General features: G+C 40.8%; 1 protein-coding gene across 1 annotated transcript in view; it reads right to left on the bottom strand.

The window, feature by feature from the left end:
- Nucleotides 1-19,826, bottom strand: part of Rasgrp3 (RAS guanyl releasing protein 3) — a 94,693-nt gene extending 74,867 nt beyond the window's left edge. The window contains exon 1 of the mRNA XM_028773426.1: nucleotides 19,575-19,826. The gene's annotated coding sequence lies outside the window, so the exon portion shown is untranslated. The remainder of the gene's footprint in view (nucleotides 1-19,574) is intronic.
- Between the last annotated feature and the right edge of the window lie 3,947 nt (nucleotides 19,827-23,773).

Genomic DNA, 23,773 nt, shown 5'->3' with positions numbered 1-23,773 from the left:
CAGTGCCCATGTGTTAAGGGATGGTGAAAAAACCTGCAAGGGGTGGGGCTTAATGGGAGACCTTTCTCTTATTGGAGGTGTGTACTTGGGTGGGGAAAGGGGAAGGAGAGGGAGGGGAATCTCTACTGCTTCCTCTTCTCACTTCCCAGCCATCCAGCTTTTGGAACTTTGAAGGCCACAGGAAACTAGCAGATCTTTATGTCATACAACGGTCATATCTGTGCGTGAACTGGATTGATTTGTTTTAGAAGTATGATGTTTATTACCTTTATTATGGTGGTCGTTTCATGCATTTCTGCTACAAGAAATTTAACTGTGGTTTTGAAAGAGAAATTTTAAGTTAGTTTAAAATCAATAGTATAACAGGAAGCCTTAATTCACTAATACAAATAGTTAAGAATTGCAGGTCAGCTAGCTTGCTAACCCAAGGCCGTCACAGGGGATGCAGAGCTAGAGAAACAAAGGTCAATTGAGTGTTCTGAGAATCTGTTCCCATGATGTCTGACTTAGCCTCCTCTAGAAAAACTCCCACCAGAGGTCCCAAGGACTTGTGAATTAAATTCAGCCAGATGGTCTGTTGGCTCAGATAAGCATTCACACTGGGTCCCAAGGCCACAGGGACCAGAGATTTGTCAAACCTCTGCCTGGGATCTGCTTACACACATTACAGACATTTGAAACAACCAATTGTGTGTGATTACCCACAACCCTCTCCCCCCCCACACCCGGCCTTTGCCTATAATAACCCTAAGCTTTTGGGCCTCGAGGTCGATAACCCCTACCTCCTGCGTGAGGCACGTTATTGACCTGAAGCTTCGATAATAAAGGACCTGACTCATGTAATTACAGCAAGAGGGTCTCTGGAGTGTCTTTGGGTCTGTGTCCTTCCTGAGTCCCCTTGGAAGAGTCTTTCAGTTTAAATATGTGCTATTTACTTTATGTCCATTGTACCTTGGCTGTTTTGTTTCTTTACTTGTTGTAAGTAGAGCTTAAGTGCTCAACACTACTTGAAGGACTAACAGGACCAAGCATTGCAAACATGGTACTGGCCATGGCCATGGCCATGGGCATGTCTTGACTTCCCCATTTCGCTCTCCTTTGCTGAACAGTTAGGTTACATCCCTAAAGCTACCCCGCAAGGCCTATTCCCTTACTGGGCCACTTCCTTCTGCCTGACTTCCTTATGCCTCAAGGTCTAGCATCAAAAAGCCAATGTCCAGCAGTTAAAACTCATTATTTGGCTCCACCAGCTAACATGTCCAATCAGGACTTTGCAACTCACCCTGGCACAGAGTTCCCATTTTTGGAGAAACACCTGCTGCTGTCTTTGTCCTATCCACAGCTCCACCCCCTTGTCCCTCCAGGGTAATAAATTTCCTTTGAACAAAGAACTTGGTGTCTGGGTGTGTTCTCTGCTAACTCTGGGGATCCCTTACAGTTTTTACATTGAAGGAGGAGGAGAAGGAAGAGGAGGAGGAGGAGGAGGAGGAGGAGGAGGAGGAGGAGGAGGAACCCAGAATTAAAAGTCTTTAATACTTTACTTATTCAGAAGGCTTGGGAAGGTTTTTTATTGTTGTTGATTTGATTTCATTGTAGTTTTTTAGACAAAGTCTCAGTGAAAAGTTCAGACTGATTTTGAGCAAGTTTACTACATAGCTCAGACTAGCATCAAACTTTTTATCTTATTGTCCCAGCATCTCAAATACTGAGATAACACATGTGTGTTACATAACTGCCAATATTAATATTAGACTTTGTTAAATCAAGTATGGGCTCCAATTATAAAACATAGGAGACATATGTGTAACTTTCAAGGTACAAAGGGGGGGGGAATACAGCAAACTTTAATAAGTCAAAAGAAGGAGAGAGAGAGAGAGAGAGAGAGAGAGAGAGAGAGAGAGAGAGTTAGTTAGTTAAATGTGTGATGCTAAAAACTAAAGTTACATAGTATTTTAATGACCACAGTATAGACTGTCTGAATGTGCCTTCAGAATGTAAACCTTCTCATTAAAGAGCAAACAAGAAGGCAGGCCTGAGGTCAGCTCAGTTTCCTTGAGGAGTAAAGTTGTCTGTGTGTATATAACAAGACCAGAGAGACACCTCTCACCAACTCAATCTCTTTAAACTGCTTATTCTAAATCCTTGACACTAACTAAAAGCAAGCTCTTTATGCTAAAAGCAACAGGGACACAGACTGGTGCAGTAGAAAAAGCGAGGGATGGGGAAGCGGAGAGGAGACAGAGAACAAATCTATCTGTGCCCTAAGTTCACCACGAAGAGAATGAAACCCACAAAGAGTCGGCTCTCAGTTGTCTAGCCACTTCCTACATGGATGCTCCGTGCATGTAGAGTGGACATCCTCCAGCATCTGGTGGCTCCTGTTCTCCCCAGGATTTCAGAAGGTGAGCTCTTTGCCTGTATAATGGAGCCAGAACTCCTTGAAGAAATCTGCACTAAATTTCGCCAGGCCAGATGGTAAGTTCATCTGTTAGTTCAGAGTGTGTGAAACTAGATAGATGGTTCAAATCAGTCTTATCAGGGAAACAGATGGAAAAGTTTTTTCCAGAAGTTAATCCTTTAGTCTGATTCCAAAAGGAGGCCACGTGGTTCCTCTGGGCTGTCTATGCTTGGCAGTACTTTCTCAGCCTCCGTTCATTTTACACATGTTGGGGATGAAGCAGAGTAAATTGGGTGAGACACTAGGAAACTAGGACCATGACAGCAATCTTCATGACTTGAAGAAAGCATCTTCTAAATGTTCTTCCCCATTCCCAATTTTCATGGAATTTGTAAAGTTGTCCTGATCACTCAGTAGCTAAAATAGAAAACTGAACAGGACAAGGAACCCAAAGACCCAACTGCTCATGCTACCTCAGCCTTTGTCCTTCTAAGGGACAGTAAGTAACTCTACTCCGTTGCTCTTCAGAATCCATCTTAATAGTAAATCAACAAAATGAGTGGTAAGATGTGTCATATGGATTTGTTTTCAAAAGGAAAGGAAATGTCACAGAGAAAGTATTTTGATGAACCATCTGTCTGAAATTTCTCAGAGACACAATCTCACAGCAAATCCCCTGTTACTCTTGGCTCTCGGAATCCTTCTGCCCCCCTCTTCTGCAATCATCCCTGCGCCTCAGGTGCAGGGTTGTGTTGTCGATGTATCATTGGAATGAGCACCACAACTCTGCATTTTGATTATTTGTGGTTGTCTGTAACGGTCTCTGTTGCAAAGAGAGGTTTCCTTCATGGGAGGTAGGTAACACTTATCTGGGGGCATAAGGACAAATATTTAGAATGTAATTAGTGGTTACGTTGGTTTAGTAAAGTGGGTGTTGTAGACTCTCCTCTAAGATTCATGGCTTTGCTAGGTAAATGGCTATTTCCAATACCAGGCTTGATTTCCTTCCTGTTGAGTGAGTCAAGTCCAGACAACAATGCCACCAGTAGACTTGCTAATAAGGATAGATTGAAGGGGAAGCTCATAAGTCTTCATCCCTTCACAAAGAACTACAGACAACTAAGAATGGGAAGAAATGCTCAGAATGGGAAGAAAGAGCATGCCAATTGCTCTTCTGATACTAAATGCTCTGTAAAGATACACAGATGAGTTATATTATACAGTAGGTTATATTTATATATGTTTATATATTTAGGAATATATATATATGTATATGTATATGTATATGTATATGTATATGTATATATTTCTGTGATGTCTATTTTTGGTTATCAATTTGGCTACATCTGGAATTAACTAAAATCCAAAAATGGAGAGTACACACCCATGAGGGTTTTTGCTTAGTTTGTAGTAATCCAGATCTTGAGGTGAGAAGACACACCTCTAATTGGGGCCATACCTTCTGCTGGAAGCCTATATAAGGACATAGAAGAAGGAAGCTTTTGCTCTTAGTCTGTTTGATCTTACCTTGCTACCAAGTCCCTTTCTGCAGTAGCCTTAGAGCCTACTTCTTCAGGATTCCAGTATTTACTGAAGACCAATTGAGACTGTGTGTGTGTGTAAAGAGAAAGGGGGAGGAAGGTTCATTCCTTAAGTTCTGTTACTTTAAAGATCTCTGACGAATACTATTTCCTATATAATTATATATAAGAATATAGTATATATACTATAGTTTTATAGTATATACCATATATATTCATATTATATAAGTATATATAAATGTGTGTGTGTGACCACAATAAGGAAAAAGGGCCATAAATTTAAAATAGCAAGGGGGGGAAGTTCATGCTAGGGGTGGAGGAAGGAAAGAAAAGGGGGAAATGATGAAGTTATATTTTTACTTATTTATTTTGTTTTTTTCTTTCTTTTTTTGTTTTTGTTTTGTTTTTTCTGTTTTTTTGAGACGGGGTTTCTCTGTGTAGCCCTGGCTGTCCTGGAACTCACTCTGTAGACCAGGCTGGCTATTTTGGTTTCTCAAGACAGGATTTTCCTGTGTAAACATGGCTGTTTTGGAACTAGCTTTATAGCCCAGGTTGGCTTGGAACTCAGAAATCCACCTGCCTCTATCTTCCAAGTGCTATGATTAAAGGGTGCACCATCGGGCCCACTGATAAAATTTTAACCTCAAAAACATTAAGATTAAAAAGAACCACTCTGTGCTGCCCAGTCATAAATGTCTGTGTTTCTTACTCTCACGAGGCACTTTGAAGTCTCCTTGGGGCTATCCACATGGCATCATCTTCAGAGAAGGCTGAGAACTTTTAGTTGGCACAATGACAGTGTGTACCCAGTGTCTCTATGCTCTTCCATCACCATTTTCAACTACAGTCTCCACCTACCCAATCTATTTCACCCACAGACAGGCATGTGACCCAAGAAAAGTCAGTCACAGGCACCCTCTTGCTTTGGTCACTCATGAGCACTCCAAAAGCAAGCACTGGAATTAGGTGAATTAGCCCCTCACCTAATGAGCCCCTTCCTTGTGGTTTTCAGATGTGAAATCAGACAATTCCTTTTCTCTAGCCAAGGTCTACGATAAACCTACAACCTATGAACAATTATTTATCCTGCCAGTCTACAGCACTCTGAGTGCTGAAGCAGGGAAAAGCGCTGAACCTCAATCTGTAGTCAGCCCTCTAGTTTGAAATATGCTTGTCTTCAGTTGAATCTCAACCAAAGAGGAAAGTCCTGTAGTCAAAATATCCTGTATGAAACCTCTTGGGAGAATAAACCTAGTTTCTGCTGTGGTAGTACAAGAAAGATGATCTCTATTTTCATGCAAAACCCTTTGGTCTCATTTGAATAAAATATTAGAACAAAGTAAATGTAGGTGAGGGGGGGGGCTAGAGAGATGGCTCAGTGGTTAAGAACACTGACTGCTCTTCCAGAGGTCCTGAGTTCAATTCCCAGCAACCACATGATGGCTCACAACCATCTGTAATGGGATCTGATGCCCTCTGCTGGTGTGTCTGAAGACAGCTACAGTGTACTCATATAAATAAATAGATAAATAAATAAAATTTGAGAAAGAGAGAGAGAGAGAGAGAGAGAGAGAGAGAGAGAACTAGAAGCTTGAAGATTGTAATATGCTCATATTTATGATACGCTCAACTCATTTTAATGTCTTGGCCTTTGGATACTCCATTCCTTCCCTGGGTGCTCCATCTTGGCTCATTCTTTCCAGCCTTGTGTTCTGTATTTAAAACTATCCCTCTTCTTTTCCAAGTTCCACTTTCCTTGTTTACAGATTTGTCACAAGCAGAATAAAGTATAGATCATTTTACTTTCATATCACAATGTCAGAGGGTGACTTTCTATGTTCTGGAACACAATCTAATTAATTTTTGTTGACTTATATGTTAGTGATTATAAAAATCACAAATCCTTATAAAACTTTAACATATTGCACCAGGAAGATAAGTAAGACTCTGTAATGACAACTTTGTGAAGTTAGTGCTGGTGCACATGTGTAGTAGCCTGCAGATGGCCCTCAGCCCTCATCATGGACTCATGTGGAGCCCTTGCTTTCACTGAATCAAGGCAGATTCTCTCTGGCCAACAGGATACATGAAAAGTGACAGTTGAACTTCCATGGTAAGGACATAACAAACATTGCCTCATTCTGAAGGAATTCTGATGCCATGCTAGGAAGATATTGTTATTTCCTTCAGTAAACTTCTGCCCTGCTTGCTTTCTCTAAATGTTCTGGGAATCTCCTAGTGCATAATTGACTTGACAGAAACTCTCTAAGCTCTAGACAGAAAAATAAACATTCAGATCCCTAAAGGTCATTGAACCTTAAGTAGTTAACATGAAGATATCGTCACACTGAGACAGCGTAGTCATTTCTCAAAACTCAAAGATGTTAATGTGGAAAAGCAGCAAGAATCAACTCATCGTATAAAGAAAACTTTCAGAAGACAATCATCAGGTTTCTTCGAAGAAACCTTGTAGGCCAGAGGAGATGGAATGAGGTATAGAGAAGCTAAAAGAAACAAATAAAAATCCATCAACAAAAGCTACTGAACCAAAGAAACTCGGCAAGACCATTTTTCAGAAATAAAGAAAGTAAAGAGGACTTCCCCAGACACACAGAAGGTGTGGGAGTTAATCACCCATTAAACTTGCCTTAGGAGCTTAAAAGAGGTCTTCAAGTTGACAAGTTATCAACTAGCTACATGAAAGTATAAAGCTCATCTTTAGGGACTGAAGTGATGGCTCAGAGGGTAAGAGCACTGGCTGCTCTTCCAGAGGACCAGGGTTTGGTCCCCAGACCTCACATGGCAGCTCACAGTTGCTATCCCAGGCCCAGTGGAGCTGATGTCCTCTTCTGGCCTCTGAGGGTATTGTACACAGACACACACATGCAGACAAAATACCCATACACACAAAATAACAAATAAATTTTAAAGATGTTAAACTCATCCCTGAAAAAAAAAAAAAGTAAGCATCTGGTCAAGTTCCAGAGCACAGACACTCTCTCAGCTTACAATGGGATTACATCCCTCAAAACTTCATCAGATATCAACAATATTGAAAGTCAAAAAACCACAATAAAACAAAAACAAATCACAAAATAAAACATTTATTTCACCAAACCTTCCAAGTATTGTAACACAGCAACACAGTTCCATAATCATGTTCTATAATCAGACACTCATAGCCCCTACCCAGTATCATCACAGAGTAAATGCGGCAAAACTATCAAAACCTGACATTTGAAATATGGTTCCTGACCTCATGAAGGCTGGACGCCCCAGGGGGTGGGAGTTTTGAGGGTGGGGAGGTGGGAGTGGGGGGGTAGATAGAGGTTACATCCACAAAGAAGAAGGAGGAGGTGTGAGGGGATTGGGGGTTCCTGGGTGGGTGGGGGATGGGGTAAGGGGACAACATATGAAATGTAAATAAAACATCCAATAAAAAAAAAAATATCTCTTAAAAAAAAAAAAAGAAATATGGTTCCAACAGAATGGACTCATTTTTGCCCAACACAAGACTAAAAAGATGAATTGTGAGCCTATAGTAAGTATTGGTCCATCCATGTTCTGATACCATAATGGTGATGACCTGTCCACTTTTAACTATTATGTGAAAACAGAATGCAAAATATATTAATATTAGCCATGGATACACTAATTTGTTAATAGATACACAATATAGAGTGATGTAAATTGTGACATCAGTAATAACAACAAAAAAGTTATTGTTCTCAGCTTAAAATAGATACCTAAAAATATCAGGTGTTTTATGTAAGCCTCGGGTGGTAACTACAAAGCAAAGCCCATAAAGCAAACAAGAGGTAAAAGGTTAGGAGTCAAAGCACACTCCCACAGCAACCACAACAGCAATCAAACCCCAGAGGAGTCAGCCTCCAAGAACGAATAAACAAAGGGACTCTGAAACAGGAGACCACAGGCTACAGAAATGTCGCTGTTGGAAAGTGCTTGCTTCACATGCATGGTCTGGGTTTGGAGCCTCATCACCACTGTGAAGGGCAGGTGCATCCCAGGGATTTGCTCGTTAGCCAATCTAGCCAATTAGCAAGCTCCAGATTCAGTGAGAGATGCTCTTTCAAAATAAAAAAGTTAAAGAGTGATAGGAGACATTCAACAAAACTTGTGGCCTTCACATGTGCACATATTGAAGCACATACAGGTAGACACAGGCATATGTCACACATACACAAAAGAATAGGAAGCAACTAAAGGTTGCAATATAAAGTCTTTACCTATCAATAGTTACTTGCTAAGTAAATGGATTAAGTTAAAAGACATAAAGTGGCTACATGAATAAAAACCAAAGATCCAACTATGTGTCATTTACAAGGGTCTCATGTCAGCTTTACACATACTCTGAAAGTAAAGGAATGCAAAGAGGCAGTCCATGGATATGGTAAGTGAAGAGAGCAGAGGTGGCTACTTTTATATCAAATAAAAGAGAGGTCAAACGAAAACTGAAAAAAAAAAAACCAAGACAGAAGACTTGTATTATATGATAAAGAAATTAATTCATCAAAAGGCTCTAAGAATTATAAATTCTTGTGATTATTATTGAAACAGATGTTAATTTATCAAAAGACTCTAAGAATTATAAATTCTTGTGATTATTATTGAAACAGATATTTAAACAGGACTTAAGGTAGAAATAAACAATATAATCACAGGGAGTTTAGACTTCTTCATTCAACAATGGAAATAAACCAAAGTAGAAATGATAGAGTTGAACAACACAGTATAGGTTGAGTAGATTTAGCACAGAGAAAATTCCATTCAGCAACATCGAATTTGCATCCTTTTAAGTAAAGTGTGTGCAGAAAAGTCTCTAGGTTAGGCCAGATGGTAGGCCACAAAACAAGCCTTAACAAATTAAAAAAGATTGAAACCTTGTCAAGTAGCTTTTCCAACCATAATGGCATGAAACAAACAAACAAACAAACAAAAAATCTACAATGGGCAAGGGCTGGGTATCATGAGGTAGACCTGTATTCCCAGTACTTGGGAAGCAAAGGCAGGAGGATTAAAAGTTCGAAGCCAGCTTGGGCTACACATTAAAACTGGAGGCCAGCCCGGGATACACAGAAAGACCCTGTCCATACATAAATACATTTTTAAAAAGTTAAATTAACTAAATTTGGTGGTTCCCACCTTTAATCTCAGCACTCAGGAGACAGAATTAGGTAGATTTTTTTTTACTTCAAGGCTAACCTGGTCTATATAGCAAGTACTAGGGTAGCCAGGGCTACATATGGACATCCAGTTTCAAAAACAAACAAAACAAAACAAAAAACCAGTCTTACAAGAGATGCATCAGTTTCTATGAGCTGTAAACTGGGGAGCTGCTAGACTCCTTCCTATGTGTGCATGAGAGTCCAGTAATGGGGTGAAAAGGAAGAAAAATGAAAGGGACCTTGCTGGAAAAGAAGTGAGACACAGCTCACAGGAAGGGTGACCAGCTGGGTTCATGGCAGGTGAAGGACATGCTGGTGGGAATTATGGCCCCAGCTTGATGGATTGACATCAGCATCTCAAAAACCAAAACCCACAGGGTGAAGATCAACAGAGGACGGGATTCTTATCTCAGAAGCACTCATTGAGATGATGAGGGACATCAAGGAGAGTGATGTTGCAGTAACTAGAAAACTGGACATAGAACATAAGCTCAAATTCTCTCAAAGCTATTTAAGGAAGAGCAGTGTCACTTGGACGTTGGTGGCAAGAGCAAGTGTATGAGTGGAGAATGGATTTAGAGAGAGGAGGAAAACAATGACTTTCGAGGGAGGAGGGGATGAAGTTCTTTGAAAGGTTAGAAGGGTTGAGGAGATGACGGCTCAGTGGACTTACCACATAAGCCTGGCCACCTGAGTTCCATACTTGGAATTCACAGTTTTAAAAAGCCAGATGTGGCAGTACACATCTGTAATCCTGACATTCCTATGGCAAGATGAGCAGCACAAACAGGGAACTCAGCAGAAAACTCTTACACAGCACAGGGGCAAAACAAGAGAGACCCTGCTTCAAAACAACAGGGAAGGAAAAGAACCTGATCCTCAGAAGTCTGACCTCCACATGAAAGCTGTGGCATGTGCACACTCGCAAATGTACACACACACAACACAAACACAAACACACAAAATTAAGCAGTGTTTATAGTTGGAGGAACACCAGGACACCAGTCTCTGATACTGGGAAAGGGTTGGATCTCAAAAAGTAAAAGGATTAGAGAGGGTAAAAGCTGAAAAAAGCATTGCTGATCTAGTTTGTTTCTAACTGGATTCCAGTGAGTTGGAGGACAGAGGACAGATCTGATAACTTCAAAGTATGATGGAGAAAAGAGGAAATCATGGTGGGAGAGGACAGATGGAGGGTTCCAGCAGGGAGATCATTTTCGAGAAGAAATGTAGATATTTGAAAGAAAATGTCCTAAATAAAAGTCAAAGAAACCAAGAGAAGAGATGCTAAAAAGGGATTAATGATGGAAGGCCACTGGGGTGGCTTTAGCTGGAAAGCAGATGCCACACTCCAGACCACATCTATGGTTCTTTGTTGGTAGGGTAGAACCAACAGGACCTCTTTAGTTACCAGGGAGAATCCAGTAGAACAAGGTGTTCTCTATTCCCCATCTCAAGCTTCTGTCCCAGCCCTCTTGTGGGTCCCTGGACTCAGGTAACTGTTTTATAAAACTAAACACTGACACAATCCACCCAGTCCCTTGACCTTGATGAGTGTCTGGCTTTGTTACATCTACTTCACTTTCTAATGGAAAAACCAACCAACCAACTAGCCAGCCAAAGAAACAAACAAACAAAAAACTACCCTGAAACAATGGCCATACCTTCAGGATTCAGCCTGCTGCTGGAAACTGGGTTATGAAGGCTGAGTGCATACCCTTCCCTTTCCCCTCCCAGACCCCAGAGTCATTCCTCCAAGACCAGTCTCACTCCCTCCCCAAAGAGTCCAGAATAATTTTATGTAGTTTGATTCCCAATATGCTTCGCTAGTTCATTCTAAATTGCCTCTGCAAGTTGCTGTCTTCTACCCTTTAGTAAAACTCACCTATTTGTAAATCAGGGGTGTCTTAAATATGGCTATGTATTAAGTGTATAGCCAAGAGTATTTCCTTAAAGAAAGCCAAGATCAGTGTTTGGAAGGAAAGTAAGACATAAAAGACTAAAAAGGACTTTGTCCCCAAGTCACTTAGATAAGTAACTCTTTTGAGAATTCTATTTCCACGTTCTTTGTTAAATGGATTTGCTTTTCTGCCAATACAAATAGATAAATAAACAGAATTTACCTCATAGGCTTGTCCTGGAACTCAGGACTGCATCTGCTTTCTGAAATCTTTACTACTGCTTGTTTCTCTGCATAAAAGGTGGAAATAAGTTGACATATTATACTATTTCATTTATTAACATATTATCCAAGTATTGATCATATGATACAATTATTAACATTAATAAAGCTTGTGTATATCACATATTGCATCAATAATACAAGAAATACCATATTAACCCTTATATTCATTCTTGTAAAGAAAATGAATAATTTAAGGAATATAACATATTTATATTAAACAGTAACTTATCAAGCAGAAACTTGGTCCATTCTACACTCATTGTAAATGCACTGAAACAATTTCATCAAAGACATATTGCATTTTAGGTGCAGATGCCTGATCACTATTTATAGCTTTGTTTCTGTGGAAAAAAAATGGAAAGTGAAATCAGAGGGCCAAGAAAATCCCCAAACTTTTGGAGCATTCCCAATGCACGAACCATGAGGCAAGCCATCATTACTTGCATTTTAGATGTCTATAGCATTTATTCTGAGTCTGGAATTTTTCTGACTGCTCTAAATGTACCTTCATAATCAAACCCTTGTGTAACAAGAAATGAACCCCAAATAGCACTGTGCAGTTGGCCGTGGCTCCTCGTCAGGGATCCAGGGACCTGGATTTCCAGGTTTCTGCCTTTGGCAGAGCCACGGGAACCTACAGGGTCCTCTGGCTTTATATCCTCTTCCACAGGTTTATTTTTGCATCTCCTTATTTAGCGCATAGAGCTATCTTTATCACCCGGCTGACTAGCATGGGAGTCCCCAGGGCAGAGAGTTACACAAGACTATTCAAGCATGTTTCCTACCCTTCAAGTGAGACATCAGCAAGGAGTCACAATGCTAGAACTGTGTGTGTGTGTGTGTGTGTGTGTGTGTGTGTATTTTAATGGCTAAAGATGTCTTCCCTTTTGTATAGAATCAGAAGCACAAAATCACAAATGCTTTCTGGAACTCAGCTTCAGTCTGTGTAGAAGAATGTATACTAGACCTAGATTCACACTAACCATTATGATGATAAAAAAAAGTCTATTACAAATATGTAATCCAGATTTGTTTTCAATCTGTATTATTCTCTCGTCGGTGTTTCTATGTGTGTGTGCAGGTATGCTAGCCCTGCATGGAGGCCAGGAGTCAATCATAGGTGTCTACTGATTTCCATCCTATTCTTTTGAGACAGACTCACACTGATCATGGAGCTTTCCATTTGGGGCAGACTGGCAGACCAGTGAGCCCCCAGCATCTTTGTCTCTGTCTCCCAAGTTATGGGGCTACAGAGGCAAGCCACCACTTCCAGCTTTTATGTGGGAGTTAAGGATGCAAACTCAGGTCCTCAGAACTGCTCAGAAAGTGCTTCACCCAGTGGGTCCTCTTGCCAGATCCATTCTCTTGTATTTTCAGTTGAGAAGTCAACAGTTACTCAGACTCAATGAGCTTCGAGTTGTTCTAATAACTGGATGACAAAAGCCATCAAGTCTTTGCCTGCTTTCAACTATTACATTTTAGTTGAATCCTCGAAGGGTTGCAAGCTCTCTGCGCAGGATGGAGGAGTCTGTGGGTCCTGAACGCTGCATCCTTACCCACATGTTACATGCGTAGCCATGCACAGCAGCTGCTAGACACTCAACATTACTGAGCACTTGAAATGAAGCCAGTCTGGAGGCAGATGTGCAGTAAACAAAATCAGAAATTTCGAAGATGGTAGGAAAAATAGGATGATGTAAAATATCTCAATAACAGTTTTTATATCTATCGTACATTGAATTAATAATGATCTATATCTAGGTGGTTAAACCAAATAAAATTTATTTAACCTATTTGTTTTTATCATTTGCTTTAATGTATTCTCTTGGCAAGGTAAAATGGATCCTGTAACTCACTTGTAATTCACTTTATATTCCTGTTGGATGCCACTGGCCTTAAGTCTTGCCTAATAAAAAGTAGTAGCCAGGCCCACTGCAGAACCTTAATTCAAACTGAATTAATGGGAAGCAAATAAGGCAGGAGCAAAGATTCTAACAGCTTGAGCTTGCTCAGCTCCCTCATGCACAGAATTTTAATACTTCCCAACATAGCAATTATGGACACCAGACATTAAAAGATGAATTCCGCCTTGCCTAGATGATAATACACTCTGCATTTTTCTCTAAGGTGTCACTACACCTATTGGACGGCGTACAAACTGGATATTCAATCATGAATCATTCATCCTGGGTTTTTGCCTCCCACCTTCACACCCACCCCCTAACCCTGTCTCTAGCCACTAATAAAGACAAGGAATCGTTTTGCAGAAATAGAAACATGACTGTGAGTCTTTCAAGTTCAAGTAAAGTGGAAAGTAAAAATTTTGACAGTTCATGTCTGGGATGCAGGTAGCTATATTCCAGTGCAGGAAAATTCCAGAGATATTGCTGAGTAGCATTTCTGGATTTGGGTGCAGGGAGGAGCTCGCCTTGGCCCCGAATAGCAAATAGGTATAAAAAATACCAATCCCTGATATGGATTACCATATTACTGAATCCAATATGTATTGGGGCATGGGTGCTGTCAGCTAAGAATTGCTAGCAAAAAACAATAGTGACTTCAGCAGTAGATTGAGAACAAAACAATGATATTGCTGTGGGACTCTGAAGTGAATGGAGGAATGAAGCCGAGAAGGGCAAACTGAAATTCCCAGCCGGATCTGCTGACATCTTGTCTGCCTAAAATTGTTTTCTGCCATTCATTTCCTCCAATTGTCAATTATTACTAAAACAATTACAGAGAAAAAAAGTGAGTGTGTGTGTGTGTGTGTGTGTGTATGTGTGTGTGTGTGTTCTTTGTTTCCTGTTGCCAAATGAGTACACTGAAGTCATAGAGCCAGTCGGTGTATCGCAAGCTTTTCCATTACCATAAATTATGCTGTCACAAACAGGATGCAGCTCTTCACTGGACAAGGAGATCACAAATGGCGCTGAATTAGTACAAACATATTGTCGACTCTGACAGCAGGACACAGGACTTGGCTCTCTATCTTATAGATACTATTGAGGTTTGATACTGATTATAGAGTAGTGTGTGTTTATTTATTCTGAGACAGAGTAGAAAACAAGTCTCTGCTCTTTCACTGGCAAGAGATCACTGCTGTTGACATGTTGGCTCATGAATTCTCAACTTTTAGTTCCTTTTCATATATATATGTATGTGTGTGTGTATGAACTCATATATGTATATATGAATATATATACATAAAATATGTATATATTTAGCATACAAAAAAGTTTGTATGAAAAGGTTTACCATACCACAAATAATACCTTATAACCTTTTTCTTTCACATGTAATATTAAGTATGACTATTTTCCAGCCCCTTTAAATATATTAATGGAAACTAGAGCTCTATAAAATTCAAAATTATGGAATAATATCAAACAGCTCTCTTGCTTTTGTATTTTCTGTTTGGTAATAAAGTGTGTCTGTTGCAAATAACAATTTTTTTACTGGGACTGGAGACCGCTCACCTGCTAAGAGCAGTTGCCGCTCTTACGGGGAGGGGACCAGGATTCAGTTCCCAGCATTCACGTAACAGCTCACCACTATCCCCCTAACTTCAATTCCAGAGGACATTACGCCCTCTTCTGGCCTGAGATGGTACTGCACACAGGTGGTTCACAGTCCATACATACAGGCAAAATACCAACATAAATTAAAAATAAGTAATTCTTTAAAAAAGAAGAAAACTCTGCATATAATTTTGTCTGAATTTCATTTAATTCCTTGGAATATATTTCTAAGTTATACTTTTTACTTAAAAAGATATATTGTGATGTTTAAGAAGTTGCGTTAGTAAAGTCTCGAGTGTGCATTTTAAACCTAGGATCATTTTTAGTAGTAAGCATAATAAGAATAATATACTTTTTCATCTGGTGTTAGTCCTGCAAACTAGGGCCTTCCACACACCAGACAACTATTCTAACACTGAAGAGTGTATACAATTTTATCAAGTACTTTCTGCAGCATATTAATACAAACAGCCCCCAAACCAACACAAGCGCCACAGCCTAGTGGGTAGCTATCCTGTGAACCTGGGTCATACTCTTAAGATTCCTGGGAGTCCTGCTGCTCCAGACTAGCCTCTGCTATCTCTGGCCTGGGCTGAGGGTTTTTAGCAGATAACCCCACTTAGAGCCAGGGTCAGAGACAGGAGGTGAACAGCCTTGTTTTGTTCTTCAGCATAGTCTTTGTTCCAGAAAAATCAAGGGGCAATGAAAAAAATGAGATAGTAAGGAGAAAAATAATACAGATAATAAATATATGATAAAGCTATGTATAACACACACTCTTGTAATTGCAGTACTCAACGCTGAGACATGATTGCCAGTTTGGGTTATAAAGTAAGACCCTGTCTTTAAAAAAAAAGAAAAGGAAAGAAGAAAATAAAAAATAATAACCATATTAAATGAGGGCAAATATGAAGAATTCTGACGTCTACTCAAATTCAAAACAAGAAAAAGACCACATCTAGGATACAGCACGAACAAAGGGTTGTTGCATTTTCCATGTCTGTGAGTGACTTTAGTCCTGAAGTATGGACAGCTAGGAACACCTTCTGCACTCCACTCTTTCAGCCTTCACAGGTGACTACCAACGGAACCTTCCCAGAACTGTGTGTGAGCACCTAATAAGGTAATGGAGAGCATCATCCTGACACACAGTGATGCTCACCAGATGTAGCCTGTTGTTCCCACCATAACCCACCTCTCTCTTCGGCTAGTCCGTGTTTCCAGCAGTTAGCGGTCCCTCTTCCTGACTATTCCACCATCACTCAAACTCAATACATCTCCAATCAAATCCTGGAGCCACTCCCTGACACAGAGCTAGCTGCTTTTGATGGCTTAACATTGGACCATAAGTCACATGACTCGCAGTCTGTCCTCTGCTCTCGTAGCCATGCCTAATTAGTTCTCAAAGTAGGTCAATTTACCCACAACGGATTCTTCATTTGCTTCAGAACCCAGGCCTCTGGGTCTTGCGCTCCCTATCCTAACAAGTCTTGCGTCAAATCCTACCATGCCACCTCCTCAGCATCCCGTGACATCTTTTGAGACATCCTCCGTCTGGCATTAGTCATATGGCAGTGTGGCCTCAACTGCTTTCAGACACATCTCACCTGCCCCACGTGCTGCTTTCTCTACCTTCTCAAGCGGAGTGACTCAGTTCCCTGATTGAGTTGCCAGAATGAAGAATTAAAAAGAGAGGACGTGAGCCCGGCGGTGGTGGAGGACGCCTTTAATCCCAGCACTTGGGAGGCAGAGGCAGGCGGATTTCTGAGTTCAAGGCCAGCCTGGTCTACAGAGTGAGTTCCAGAACAGCCCGGACTATAAAGAGAAACCCTGTCTCGAAAAACCAAAAAAAAAAAAAAAAAAGAGAGAGGACGTGTAATTAAATGTGATTTCAGGTGAAAGGATAATAGTTTTATAAATATGACCAATACAATTGTCCCCATGCAAACCCATGCGCTAGAACACAGATAGTAGGCTTTATTTTGTTTTGTTTTTAGTAGAAATTCACATTTCAGTGAGCATCCCTCATTTCATCTAACCACCCGTTCCCTGAGCGTTCATGGACATCACCATCTCTGTCTAGGCTCACAGCCTGCCTGCAGTGGCTGTTCTCACCTCTTCTGCACTCGCTTTCTCTTTGCTCTCCAGGAACCCACTCAACTTTACGTCTCCGTCAAGCCTCCCTCACTGAGGTCCTCCTTGTCTAGGCTTCATTATCTGTATCATCCATATATCGGATGCCTGTGTGCTACTTGACTCCCTCTCTCTAACTTAATGTTGAGTGTGCCAAGATCTGATATGCATTCACACCTAGGAGAATGTGATGTGCTTTGGTGGGATGCTGCTGCTTGCTGGCTTGGATTGCACGGTTTGAGGGAGGAGAATGGGAATCTGCCAAGACCCATAATCTGATATTTAGGGCTCCTGTAGGAATGCAGAACCCAATGCATAGAATGCCCTGCTCTCTGCCAAAGTTCAGGCCAGATGGGAGATGGGTGTAGCTTCCTGACCCTGGCCTGACTCACCCACACCCTGTTTTACACATCCTACGAGCTGAAGATTATACTTGCTGACATCTACAGCACTGTACATTCACATGATCTTCTGACCCCGTGTCATTCCTATGGAAACGTGGGGCCCAGGGTGGCTGTTCTGTGTAACCTGTAAACACATAGTGATTGTGGGAGTTAGACTAGAGATGACAAGCCTCTACTTAGCTAATAGAAAAGTGAAAAAAATATTGACAATCACTGTTCTATATTGCCAAACTTAAAATTGTCTCGAGAGACTGAAAATGCCTCAGATAACCTATGAAGCTATTAAACAATCCCCAAGAAATGTGTTTGCAATAACTGGCATCTCATGAATACATTTATTAAGCTGGTCCCCAGAAACCAATAGCAAGCAATAAGACTTTGACAAAGAAAAAAAACATATATTTCTAAAATAAACCCTCAAACTCATCATTTTTATCTACTGTTTAAAAGATTTGTATTAAATTATAATGCTTATAAGGTAAACATGATTCTTCAATTGAAAAGTATCATTTTCTTTTTCACATGTGTGGTGTGCATGTGTGTATATGTGTTCACACACAGAGATGAAAGATTGACAAGGGAGCTTTCCTCTAATATATTCACGGAGTAAGGACTTGCCGACCTAGCTGGCTAGCCCACCGAGCATTTGTATTAGCGCTGAGGATTGAAACTTCAGTCTTCCTTTGCATAGGAAGGAAGCAATCAAAGCACCTACCTAGCTGGCAAAAGTTGTTTAGCAATTTTGGAGGGACAAGCTCAGTGATAGCAGAATCAGAGTTATTGAGAGCAAGCTCGCCATCCCTAGAGTCATGTGTGTGATAGTTCAACAGAACAAGATGGATTCAGAACTGACTTTGGAAGTATCATGGCGCCCTGAAAAAAAAATCAACGTAGCGAGGTTTGCTTAGATCTCTTAAATATATCTAGAGTCATTGTGTTTCCCTTTGTCTTTTCAAAACTGTACAACCAAAAATGTCACACTTTTTCTGCTTGTTTGTTTGTTTGTTGTTGTTTTTTTAACCTCTGTGAACCATTTTCATGGGATGACTTACAAATTCCTAGTCAGAAAAACAAAACAATACAAAACAACAATAACACAATACCCACTTAAATTCTTTCAGCATAGAAAAGGGCCAAAGAGAGCCCAGGGCTCCTCACCAGCTCTGGCAGGCTCACAGTTCTGCTTTTTAACTTTGCTATCTTCTTGCTGCAGATTCTAAACACACCAGTCTCAAGCAAGGAGGGGCAGAAAGAACAGCAATCTGTTTCCTTCTCAACAACCAGTAGAGCCCACTACTTGGTCAGTCACTGTGCTGCTGACATCAAACGAGCGTCATTATCACAAAGGTGGACCTTATCTGCCCTGGAAGCACACAGGCTCATCATTTAAACAAAAGCATTCACTTAATGGCATGGAATGTCCCTTAGAATGTCCCCAGAAGCCTTCCAAGTTTTTGTGAGCATCATCAACCAAACCCAAAAGGAGTTTATTTAATTTCCTTCCCACCTTTTCATTTCAAAACACAAGGACATTTTTCAAGATTCTCAAAATATATGCAGCAGGAATGTTTGGGGGGAAAATTCAGATGAAAATAATTGCTATGAGTAGTTCCTATCACTGGAAAAGCTCAGGGCTGGGCTGTTGCTTTTACCTTCCAGAAGGTTCATCATTGTTTAAGAATGATTGATCAAGAAAGGAAACTGTACCAGACTAATTTTCATCTTCACAACTGTACACAACACTTAAATTTCATCAAAATAACTTCAGAAATGGTTTGGTTATGTTTAAAGACATAGTTGTTAAGTATATTCTAAGCCAGTATTCCACCAAAGAAGTGACAAATAAGTTATTGATCAGCATGACAAAAAGGACAAATAGTGTTAGGCAGACATTTTCATGACAAAAAGCACAAATAGTGTTAGGCAGACGTTTTTCAAAAATGACTGTCAATGAGACTATAGATGATGCTGAGATTTGAGGAAGCTACCACCAGAAAACAGCTATCCTAAAATACACATTTACTACTAGAAGCTCAGGATGCCAGCACTGAAGCCGACGGCTGGCTGCTCTTTAGAGACACAATCAAAGCGTGTGTTACAATTATAGTAGGACCTGCCCTCAGATCACAAATGCCGCCTGTGCCCAATAAACAGAGCCAAGGAAATGTGTTAAGACACACCAAGAGGCAAACTTAAAAATGACACGTACCTGAATCCACAGTCACGTAGTCAGTAGAAGTTCACAATAGGAGTGGATCCTCTTTCTTTCTCCAGGTTCTTGAAAGTCTCTGTTCAATGTGCCTGAACACCTAGAGATTGCTGTGCTCCCCCTGAAAGAGTTGTCATCTCCTCTACTGCTCAAGTACAGTTCAAAAGTAGAATGTAAAAAAGAAATAAAACAATAAAAAGAAGAAAGAAAGATAAAAAGATTTGCAAGCCAATTTATGCCCAACAACCACTACCTTGAAGGGGCTAGGCTTTGAGCTCAATGAAGTAAAGGTTGTTTGGCTAAATGGCAGGCCCACTTCCTCCTATTCTTTCCCTACTTAGTCTTCCGGCCTCCAGTGGAGCACTGTTTTTTTCCCCTTTCCTGTGCTATAAATAAGCTGCTGGTGTGAGTACTGAGGAAAGAAGAGGCAGGAAATGTATTTGATTTCAAAAGGCAGTCAGAGGTGTGTAAGTACGTGTGTGTGTGTGTGTGTGTGTGTGTGTGTGTGTATGCATGTATGAGTGTGTGTGCATGCATGCACATATGAGTGTGTTTGTGTGTGTTCCTTTCAAGTCTACACCAGTAAATACACTGAAGTAAATTTAGCCTCAGTAACTCAGTTTTAGTGTAAGCTGGAGAGTTGTGACTTACTTGTTCTTCAGTCCTGCTTGACTAGAAATTGTCACTTCCTATCAACTTGAATTTGGAAATACATCATTTTCTGTGTAAACTAACACGAGCAGATCCACACAGCATCCTTTATTTCCTGGAAGATGAATTTGTAGGGGAAATGACTGAGGGCCAGTAGGAAAACCCTGATTCTGTTGTTCTTTTGCTTTCTTTCCTTCTCTTTTTTTCTTCCCTTCCCTTCCCTTCCCTTCCCTTCCCTTCCCTTCCCTTCCCTTCCCTTCCCTTCCCTTCCCTTCCCTTCCCCTCCCCTCCCTTCCCTTCTCTTCTCTTTTCAGATAGTCTAGATGATTCATTACTGTATACCCGAGCTAGCCTCAAACTCTTGATCCCTTTGCCTCAGCCTCTCAGACTCATTTTCTCCTTTCATTTAAAAAGACATTGAGGCTGGAAAGCTGACTCAGTAAGTTAAGAGAGCTTGCTAGCAATCCCAAGGGCTAGAACTTGTTTCCCAGCTCCCATGGAATAAGCTCAGCATCTCGCAAATGCCTGTAACTCCAACTCTGAGAGTTCTAACACCCTCTTCTGGCCTCTGTGCACAAAGTGAGCCTCTCTCCCTCTCTCTCTCTCTCTCTCTCTCTCTCTCTCTCTCTCTCTCTCTCTCTGTGTGTGTGTATGTGAATGTGACAGAGAGAGAGAGAGAGAGAGAGAGAGAGAGAGAGAGAGAGAAAATATTAAACTCTTTGAGAAAAAGAGTGGAGAATCTCTCCAGTCAAGGTAACAAAAAAAAAAAGAAAGAAAGAAAGAAAGAAACCATCTGAATCTAATGTGATTGGAAAAAGCAGATATTTTCACAAAGTTTGGTTTGTAATCACATCTCTGTTCATTTTAAATGATAATAGCGTGTGTTGTATTTTATAAAAAGATAAAGAGGAGAAGGAATACGTTTTGGTAGATGTATAGTCAGGTATGGGGGTATGGGGGAAGGGGGTGCCTCCGCAGGCCTATGCTGAAGCATCTCCTTCCCCTGAGGGATCAGCCACACAATGATGGTATAATATAAAAGAATATAAAAGAGAGTTTATTTAGGGCATGAGGAGGGGAGTTAAGAGGGTAATAGAGACAGACAGACAGAGAGAGAGAGAGAGAGAGAGAGAGAGAGAGAGAGAGAGAGAGAGACCATGAGCATGTGAAGAAGGGAGGGGAATGGGGAGAGAGGGGGGAAGGGTGAGAGGACAGAGTGGGAGCAGGAAGGCAAGAGAGAGGAGGGGCAAGCCGCCCTTTTAATAGTGAGTCAGGTGCACCTGGTTGTTGCCAGGTAACTGTGGGGTGGAGCTTAGACAAAATGCTAACAGCTTGTCTGTATTCTTGCAATCAAATTTCCTTTATAATTGTTGACAATGCAAGCAAACACAAAAATTGATAGCATTCTTTTCACATAACAGATGGGCCGCTAAAACTTCAGCTAACTTCTGCTACTGATTTGCAGAGAAAGAACCATTTGTGTAATAGTCAGTAGAAGTATAAACTGGTCTGTACTATTTTTAAAGGTTTGTTTCACTTTTAATTATGTATGTGCATGTGTAGCACACCCATGAGTTCTAATGCCATTGGGTATTAGAGATGTGAGATCCAAGGGAAATGGAGTTATTAACTATTGTCAGTTGTCTGACACGGGTGCTGGGAACTAAATTCAGGTCCCCTGCAAGAACAGTTCTTAACCACTGGGGCATCTCTCCAACTCTGCTCTGCATTCTTTTGTGGACCATTTTCACCTTCAAGTTCAGTCCACATACTCCATCAAGGTAATGAGATCTAGTTTATTCGACAGATTGGGAAGTAAGTTAGGGATAGGAAAACAATTTAGTTCCTAGCACATACACACTGTAGCTGTTAAGTGATTGTAGCTGCATTTATAATGCTTCAAATTTTTATTCAGCACCAAGAACATAGCTTAATGGTGGAGTACTTGCTTAGTATGCTCGAGGTCCTAGATTTAATCCCAGCACTGTGAAAACACAGTAAAAATAAAACTTAATTCAGTTAAAAGAGAATTTGAAAAACTGTACTAGTCAAAGAGATTCACAGGATTCTATGAAATGCCCATATAGCCCAGCTATCGTCTCTATCCATCTCTCTATGTACCTTTCTATGCTTAACTGCCTAACAAGCTGCTCCTAACACAAAAGTAACATGGAGACAATACAGTGCTGCCTCATCTATTAGAGGAGCCACTCAAAGGCCAGTGAAGGACCAGTCACCATAATGACACGTATGTTAGAGGTTCTGGGCACACACAATTAATATCAAGGGATTCTCTATGAAATTATTTTATGGCTTGTTTATGTGTATCTTACCTTCTAAAGTGAATTTTAGATTTTAAATGTAAGAATAAAAATTAAATGTTGATTCTATTGGCCACTCTGATCAGAAGATAAGCTTTTGCATCTAATGTTAAGACACTCAGAGTTACTTCAGAAAAGTTGTCTGGAGCACTGGAGGCCTGTCAGGAGAACTAAGGAAAAACCTTCTTTGGTTGTCTTGGTTCTGTTAAGTGAATGAAACAGGATGCATCTTGTTAGCATTTTGTCTAAGCTCTGCCCCCACAGTTACCTGGGAACAGCCAGGTATGCCTGACTCACTATAAAAGGGGCTGCTCACCCCCTCCACTCTCTCTTGCTCTTGCCTTCTTGATTCTGCTTTGTCCTCTCCCCCTTACACCCCCACCCTTCCTCCCCCTCACCCCCATTCGCCTGCCCCTTCTCTCTCTCTTTAAGTCTGAGGCAAAGTCAGAGGACAATACTAGAGGCCAAAGCCCAAAACAATGAAAACCTGACTGGCTTGGATTTTCCCACTGAATGTTATCAAGGCTAAGCCTCTTTTTGGAGATAACGTGAATTCTAGTATCAGGCCTGGCTGTTTGTAATCTTGCAAGATAACTTTAATGTCATATGTGCTAAGAACTGGGCCATGTGTTCATGGCTGCTCTCTCTCTCTCTCTCTCTCTCTCTCTCTCTCTCTCTCTCTCTCTCTCTCTCTGCCCTTCTCTGTCTCTACTACCTCTCAACTCTCCTCCCCATGCCCTGAATAAACTATTTTATTCTATACTATATCATCCTGTGGCTGGTCCCTCAGGGCGAAGGGATGCCTTAACATGGGCCCAGAGAGGCATCCCCTTCCCCCACACATCCAAAAACCATATTCCCTCTCTCTTTATTTTTTTATAAACACAACACTTTATTGCAATTGCCTACAAATAACTTCAGTACCTGCAATGTAGAAGAAACCCAAACCCATATCCTCAAAGGAAACAAGAAAAAAGATCAGGATGGTATTTCTCAGTGGAGCAGTGGGCATCTGAGCCTGGATTAGGTGGTTTTGGTAATGGCCCCTTGTTGTTTACACAAAACAGAAGCCCTGGCTCACTGTTGAACTATGCCCTCCAACTCAAATGCTGCATCATGTTAATAAGATACACAGGGCCTTCTGTGGTGAAGGCTCAGAAGGACACGGCTTTTTAACAGGAGTAGCAAGAAGATGGCTAAAGGTAAAGGAATTCTACATTCTAACAT

Source organism: Grammomys surdaster, unplaced genomic scaffold (assembly GCF_004785775.1).
Source record: "Grammomys surdaster isolate TR1022 unplaced genomic scaffold, NIH_TR_1.0 227, whole genome shotgun sequence".
Lineage (NCBI taxonomy): Eukaryota > Metazoa > Chordata > Mammalia > Rodentia > Muridae > Grammomys > Grammomys surdaster.
This window is presented reverse-complemented; position numbering and strand designations above follow the sequence as displayed.